Genomic DNA, 8,337 nt, shown 5'->3' on the forward strand with positions numbered 1-8,337 from the left:
ACCGATGTGCCATGACAATTATTATTGTAATAGTAAGAGTGTAGCTGTGTCTGTAGTCCCTACCAAGGGCACCACTGATGCAGGAATTCTGGCTTGTCGAAACCTGACAAATGCCATGTTTAGTGGGGGCTCCTCAAGAGCAGACCATGTTTCTACATAGTGATAGGTGGTCATGGGTGACACCAACAGACTTTTTATCCCTGGGTGACTCAGGCGACACAGGGACACTGTGGAGGTTAATGGTCACTGCAGCTGTTACCCTTGACACAACACCTATGGCACATGGTTTTAGATTCCTCCAAAGAAAGAAAGGCTCTTTCCTAATACACTTGTTTTGGGGTCCTTAATTATCCATTTTCGTAACTAGCTGTTCTTTTGTTCCAACTACGCACCAGACATTTTCTGTTAATCATCTCATCTAAAATGCTCAGAGACCCCATGTGAGGTGAATTGTTCCCCCCACAGTTTACCAACAAGAAACAAAGACAGATGCTAAGTAGCTTTCCCAAGGTTACACAGTCTGTAAACGTAAAGCCAGGTTTTGGTGCAAAGCTAGTGTTTTGTTTTTGTTTTTTAACCACATAGTTCTATATTCATGCCTTTTCATGTTATGTTTCTTGTATTAAAGCTTCTGGACATATGGGGTTGGTTGGAGACGTACTTCACGTGTACATACTTGTCACACCCAGAGAAAACGTTCTAAAACTGAAGAAGAAAAATGCTGATCAGGTCTATGCTGGGGAAAGTAATATGAACCTAATGTTTCAGAATGGAATCTTTAGAATTCAAAAGGACTAATAATAAATATGATGTGGCCATTATTTTTGGTGAGCAATTAGAATAGCATTATCTTGACAGAATTGGATTTCCATGAATGGAAGTAGGAAGAGTACTTCAGAATCTGGCACATCTTCACTTTTATGTTTGAAGTAAGCACTAGAAACAATGTTTTCCTAAAAACTTCAAAGGCCCACTTATTGTTGGAAATTTGTTCATGGATATATGTAGCTGTTCTTTGGCACTGTTTTGTAGAATGCTTTAATATTCAATTTCAGAGGCTCTCTAGCACAATCATACCAATTCAGTCTTCATTCATTCACGCATTTAAAGAATTAATTTAAAGTTGTGCGAAGAACCATTTGAAATCCATAGGACTTGTAGCTCCCGCCAACCGAGTCATGAATATGCTTATATTGCTTCTCATAACGATGTGTTTGTTGAGCACAGATGTGTGTGTGCACAGAAGGATAGTACAGATCTAAGTCTATGTGCATGCCCACATACGCATACACACTTTTGCATTCATAGGTACATGTGCTGTGGAATTGCCTTCTAGAGGTTGATTCATTCATTAAATAAATATTACCTGGCACACCCCATGTGCATCTCTTCTAGACAATTGCATGGCATTCAAAGGATCCTCAGATCCGGTCTATTAAGGGAAAGAAGCCAGAGGAAAATAAAATGCTAAGTACCTAACTGAGAAGTGCTATTATTTAATCTATGGCAAATGAGTGGTCAGAGTTGTAGAAAGAAAATAATAGTACTCATGGCCTCATACCGGAAGAAGCTGTGTCTTTAGCTGCTAGTGCTAGCTGCCATCCCCCGAACTCTCATCATGTGCCAGGCACTTTACAGACATTATCTCTGGTTCACATCCTTCTTTCTAAGATGAGAAAGCAGACATTAAGGGACATACCTAAGGATACGCAGAAGCTGAGGACAGAAGCAGAATCCACACCCAGTTCTGCAGGCTGCAAAGTCCTCACACTTTCCACTCCACCCATTACTCCTCTTCACTCCTTTACTCCCTTTTGCTCCTCAGAAAAAGGAGGAGGCTTTCCTGTAATGGAACAAACTAAGGCTCATGGCCGGTGCTACGCTTTCCCTTCTTGTGGCCTCCACAGGACACACACATGGGTGCCAGGGGATGGAGCAGAGTGGCAAGTTTGGGAGGATGCTAATAAGAGGGGAGAAATTCCATACTGGAAATAAGCTGAGCTAGGAGGGGCTGGGCAGGCATTGCCAGAGAAGCCTGTCCATGCCAGGGACTTTGATCTGTGCAGGCAGGCACACATGGTGGGTAACGAGGCACTCCCTCAGCCTTGGAACCCTCCATATCTCTCACAGCCCCAGGAAAGACCTAGGCTCAACACAAAGTGAAATAAAAATGTAAGGCCCCGTCATAGGATCTCTGGGGCTATGATGGTGGACCAGCAGCCTACACAGCAATAGGTGGCTCTCTCATATCCTATATTCACACCTCCCATAGATAGTACTGTCTATGATTCATGATATTGTATATATTGATGCACACACATTTTCATATACATCTGTATGAAATACATGTGTATGAGGTAAGAGTGGTCGACATCACTAGAAGACAGCTTATTTATAAAACAACATCCTTCTGATAAATTTTCAGTGGTAAAAACTGGCTTCGGGAGTAGAATTCATTATTTCTATTGTTAAATCAGAATAATGTTAATTTTTCTTGCTAAAGTACTTAAGTGCCCTTATTTTGTTTTTACTAGGCATACTTTGTGGTTATTGTTGTCCTTTTTGAGACAGAGTCTTGCTTTGTCACCCAGACTGGAATGCAGTGGTGCGATCTTGGCTCACCGTAACCTCCCTTCCCAGGTTCAAGCGATTCTCCTGCCTCAGCCTCCTGAGTAGCTGGGACTACAGGCGTGTGCCACCACATGCAGCTAACTTTTGTATTTTTAGTAGAGACGGGGTTTCACCATGTTGGCCAAGCTGCTGTCGAACTCCTGACCTCAAATGATCTGCCTGTCTTGGCCTCCCAAAATGCTGGGTACAGATGTGAGCCACTGCACCTGACCTGTTGTTGTTGTTTTTAAAGGAGTAGGGGGTGATTTTGTAAGAGAGGTATTAATGGTGTCCTTCATATTAAATGATGATTGTTTGATGCCTTAGACCTCAGAAAATTTAAAGTTTAGTAATCCCTTAACACCTCACATCATAAGGTGAGAATGGTTAAGCAGTTTGCGTAAGTGCCCAGTGAAGCAGTGGCAGGACCTCCTGACCAGCACAACGCTGGCTGGACGTTACGGCAGAGCAATGGCTGTGAAGAAAGCATGATGGAGGAGTGCTTTTCTCCTCCTCTTTCTCTTCCTCCTTTGCTTTATTCTTATTCTCCAAGAAAAGTGAAGCACTAGGCTTTTATTTTCTAAATAAAATTTTTATTGTAGAATAGTTTTAGATTTATAGAAATATTGCAAAGATAACAGAGTTTCCATACACCCCACACTGTTTCCCCTCTTATTAATATCTTACATTAGTACATACGGTTGTCACAATTAATCAACCAATACTGATACGTTGTTATTAACTAAAGCCCACACTTCATTCAGATTTCCATAGTTTTTGTTTTGTTTTGTTTTTTGTTTTTTTTTTTGAGATGGAGTTTTGCTCTCGTTGCCCAGGCTGGAGTGCAATGGTGCGATCTCGGCTCACCACAACCCCACCTCCCAGGTTCAAGTGATTCCCCTGCTCCAGCCTCTCGAGTAGCTGGGATTACAAGCACGCACCACCACGCCAGGCTAATTTTGTATTTTTAGTAGAGACGGGGTTTCTCCATGTTGGTCAGGCTGGTCTCTAACTCCCGAACCTCGGGTGATTCGCCTGCCTCAGCCTCCCAAAGTGCCGGGATTGCAGGCCTGAGTCACCGCGCCCAGCCCAGATTTCCGTAGTTTTTACCGAATGCCTGTTTTCTTTTCCAGGATCCCATCGGGGACACCATATTCCGTTTGTTGGTCATGTCTCCTTAGGCTCCCATTGGTTGCGATAGTTTCTCGGAATTCTTTATTTTTGAAGACCTTAACAGTTTTGAGGAATACTGCTCAGATATTTTATTGAATGCCCCTCAATAGAGATAAGGTTTATCTGATGTTTTCTCATAATTAGAATGTAATTGTGAGGGGAGGGAAACTACAGAAGTAAAGTGAAATTCTCTTCACATAATGCGTCTTCATTTTTAGCATAAGTAAAACACCTGGCACATTGGGTAAATAGCAAGTACTCACTAAATGTAAAAAATGTCAATAAATGTCAGATTCTTCCTCTCCTCCCTCTCCCAGGCCAGTTGGGTAACCAGAAAGTCATTTGTATATGAAATGTCTTTACTATGCGTCAGTTCCTCTCCTCTAGGAAAGGTGAGAACCAGAGAGAAGGCAGGCTTGACCCCACTGTGTGCTCCCAAAAGGTAATCTCTGTGGCACGTGACAACAGGCAGGCTCTTTGCTGTGTGTTCTTGTTGGGTTTGGTCTGTGGGGCAGTAGCAGGAGTTCACAGAGCAGGAGGAGAGTGAGATGGGATATTTGGGCTGAGCTGGCACCCCCTACGTTTGGTTGACACGGGCTGGCTGCCTCCCCCAATGCAGGCCCTTGCATGCAGCCCTGTTCACAGCAGCAGCCCTCCCTGGTTCTTGCCCCTGCTCCTCTCCTTGCGCCCCTTCAGGCTGAGGGGCATGATGGTGCCTCCATGCTGCCTATCCAGGGATTTGCACTTTCTGTTATTGGTTTCCACAAATCCTGCTTATAACCCTGTAAACTGTTTCTTTATTTAACTCTCCTCAATTACCCATTTTGTGTCACTCTCTCACCAGGGTCTTGACCGATAATGTCCCCTATATAAATTTGGATACAGAAGAATTGAAAGGGGCTTCTAACAGGTCAGGTAGTCAAATAGCATCTATTGAATTGTGACCTAATAGGATGGTTTCATATGTTTAGAGGATGAATCACTGTAGCAGAAACATCTATGCTACTGTTCTCTGTCTTTCTAATGCTCTTCAGAATGACCTTTGCAGGCTTTCCATTTATTTTAATGATGCTACCATTACACAAAATATTTTTGGAATTCTAGAATCCCTGCTTGAAAATTATATTTAGAGACAGTTTAACTTATAGTGATCTTACCAAACTTGATTCCTCCTCTCTTCACCAACCTGAGTTTTGAATCACTTTCAACTATTTCCAAAATCAAATTCAACTTCAAAGAGTGAAGCTTTTACTGGTGATATTTAGACCAACAAGGCATAGTTTCCACAAGAATTTTTTTAGAAATGAAAGAAAAGAGAGAGTTCTGGAAGTGTTAGGCCATGGCAAAATTTGAAATAAGTATAGAGCATACATAGGTGGCTACTTTAGGATGGACTGGATTCATTTACATGCATAGATTCTTCTGTGTTTGTTTAAAACTTTGTCATCAGACCATAATAACATAGTGTTTTATAATTCAGGTTCTGAGGTCTGACTGTCTGGATTTAAATTCTGGCTTCATCATTTATTATCTGTGTGTGACCTTAGGCAAGCTGCCTAACCTCTCTCTGCCTGGAGTTTCTCATCTGTAAAATGCAGACAATAACAGTACCAATGTTAATAATTAAATAAATTAGTATTTGTAAAGCATTTTGCATTGTGCTAGAACATAGGAGGAAATCAATTATTAGCTATTGCATCATAGGTCTTGATTAATGACCATTAATATTCAGCCAATTGGTGCTGTAACTATATTTTTATATTCTTAAATCTTACTAACTTAGTTGATGGTTGTTATCTTCATTAGGCACTACTAACATGTAAAAGCAAGATTTGTTCAGAGATGAATAAAGTGAAGAAATATATTTATATTTACTTTTTTGTTTTCAGAACCAAAAATTGAGTGTCCTTTAAAAAGAAAAAAGTCCCTGAAGGCTAAAGTTTCTGACAACATTCAACTAAATAAGCCCCAAGGCTGGGAAAGGAATTACAGTAGGCTAATTCACCAATTGTTATGGACCTCAGTCTCTCACATATATCCAAGCAGAGAGAGAATAGTGAGAAATATCATTACCAAGTGTATGTGTTACAGCAAAATGACATACATAGAAATTGTTTTTTTCTAAATATTTCAAATAAACACAACATTTTCTAATTACTCAATGACAGGTTTTACCTTTAAATTTCTAAGCTGTAGCACACTCCTGGGATATAAGTAAATACACACACACACACACAAACACACACATATTTTTAACTATTATACAGTCAAATTAAGTTGGCTGGAACTACTGAGTAACCCCATGAATTAATGAGGTAAACATTTGCCCCCACTGGGATGTGGAAGACTTCCAGGACTCCCAAGCTTACACCTGCAGAAACCGATGATTCACCTCTGAGTCACTCGGCAAACGTTAGCAAGGAGAAGCCAGCTGGGATACAGAGGATGCACTTGGCTGCTGGCTCTCTCTCGCTCTCCTGGAATAATGACATTAATGACACTTCCAAACAGCTCACCCAGTCACAAAGTGGGAGATTACAAAATCCATGTGGCAGCTGATTTCCTAATAGGATGCATTAAACAGGACATTGCATGTTTTATGGGCTAGGGTTGATTAGACTATAAGACTTAAAATATGTAGCTAAAGTGGTTGAAAAATAGGCTTTGGAAGTTCAGATCAAAGCATTACAGAGGGGTGATTAGATAAATAAAAAGTTTAAGCCTAACTGAGCAAATAATTGCACATCCCCTGAAAAGCTCAGTTCACAGGGATTGATCAAATGTGAGTCACCCCAGGCACAGATGTCTTTCTAAGAATATTTCTTTTAATTTTTTTAATGTACATCAAAAGAAAAAAAAATCTGGGCACTAACCAGCAAATACTCCTGTTTGTATAAGAAAAGCCTCTTTAAGATATTGACAAATATATATATATATATATATTCCTCATTGTTTAAATAGGCCATTTTTTTTCCTTTCTCTTCCTTCTCAGTCTAGTAAAAGGTTTTTCCTTTTTAAACACAGATTAATAGAGCTCATCTAAGAAAATTCTAAAATATTTCTGGAGTCTTATCTTGTCCATTATTATATAGAAGTTAGATTCAGGTTTATGTTAAAAGCATGTACTGATATTTTTTTCCTAAAGAAAACTGTACCACTGGAGCGACTTATCTTCGTCTAGTTAAAAAACAAAAACATTTGCTAAGCTTATTTGTGCATTGGTATGTGCCAGACAGAACTTATCTCATTTAATCCCCATGACAATGCTCAAAGGCAGGTTTTCATATTTCTGTTTTCTATGTGATGAAATGGAAGCACACTTACAGATTAGATACCCTGTCCAAAATTGCAAGGTTGGGAATTGGCAAAGTGGAGCATGAGCCAAGACCTAACGGTGGGCTTTTCCCACCTAAGGTCACTTCTTAGAGTCATTCTCTAGCATCTACAATTCTGCAGTACCACCTAGATTTCAAACATTTCTGTGAGCTGATCTCCACTGCTTTTTTTGAGGCAAGATCCCAGTATTATTTCTTATTTTGCAAAAAAACAATCTGACATAGAGATCGTGGCTTTCCAAAAACTGCATAATAATAGCAGACAGATGAGCAGGTTGATGTGCACTCACAGCCATTAGGTTTCAAGTCTGTGATTTGGCCATCAGCTCCCTGTGGCCGGGTGACCAGGGAAAATATTTTGGTAGCTGGATTTCTTGGTGAGCTCTTGTCCCTGCCCCAGAATCAGCAGTTCCTTTGGGAACAACATTTGTCTTATTATAATAAACCCAAGAAAACGGTGATCAGAATTATTATTGATGATATTTGATACCTTATTTACATACCACTCATAGCCACCACTCTTTTTTTGGTATTAACACTTCATTCATTAGAAATTTTTTACTCAGAAGTTTTAACAATGTTAAAAACCAGAATTTTGATAATTCGTTCCACCAAATCAAAGCAAATAAACATGTCTGCTTTCACATATGTTACCATGAAGATTTGTCAAGAAATATCTAAATAACCTCAAGAAAAATTAGGGGAAAAAATAAACATATTTTGAAAATGTAATTGTGGGGCAATTCCTTTCTCTTTTTTCATTTTTATTTTTATAAAATATCTAAAACAGAGCCATGTACCTTTAACTCATACCAAATCAATAACAGATATCATCTTTCAATTTTCTGCCTTACCTACCTCTTGGCTTAATATGTTCTGTACATTGCTTCTCATTCACAGAAAGGGTGCAGGGCTGGGTTTTGTTTGTTTGTTTGTTTGTGCAGAGATGACCATAGATTGAGCTACATGTATTCAACAGTTTTGATAAAGAACCAGAGAAGTAGCTGGCCAGCCGCCTGTGGTACATATGGTCTCACTCATATGAGCTGGCTTTCTACTAATTTCTAGAATTGGAAATACTCACAGACAGAGCAGATCAGTGGAGACAAGCAGAATGTAGGCTGGTGTTCCTTGTAGGGCTGCACCCCAAAAGAACAAGCAGAGAATCAGGTGAAGAGGGAAGCAGGCCGATAAAGGATGAGAGACACACAGAGATGAG

At 39.9% G+C, this 8,337-nt stretch overlaps 1 long non-coding RNA gene across 1 annotated transcript; it reads right to left on the reverse strand.

Moving 5' to 3' along the window:
* Window positions 1-644: 644 nt before the first annotated feature.
* Window positions 645-1,599, reverse strand: LOC134732824 (uncharacterized). The gene is made up of 3 exons (XR_010116388.1): window positions 1,562-1,599; window positions 1,367-1,432; window positions 645-699 (listed from the first exon to the last, which is right to left on the reverse strand). It is a non-coding gene; the product is annotated as an uncharacterized lncRNA (long non-coding RNA).
* Window positions 1,600-8,337: the final 6,738 nt, after the last annotated feature.

This window comes from Symphalangus syndactylus, chromosome 17, assembly GCF_028878055.3.
Source record: "Symphalangus syndactylus isolate Jambi chromosome 17, NHGRI_mSymSyn1-v2.1_pri, whole genome shotgun sequence".
Classification (NCBI taxonomy): Eukaryota; Metazoa; Chordata; class Mammalia; order Primates; family Hylobatidae; genus Symphalangus; species Symphalangus syndactylus.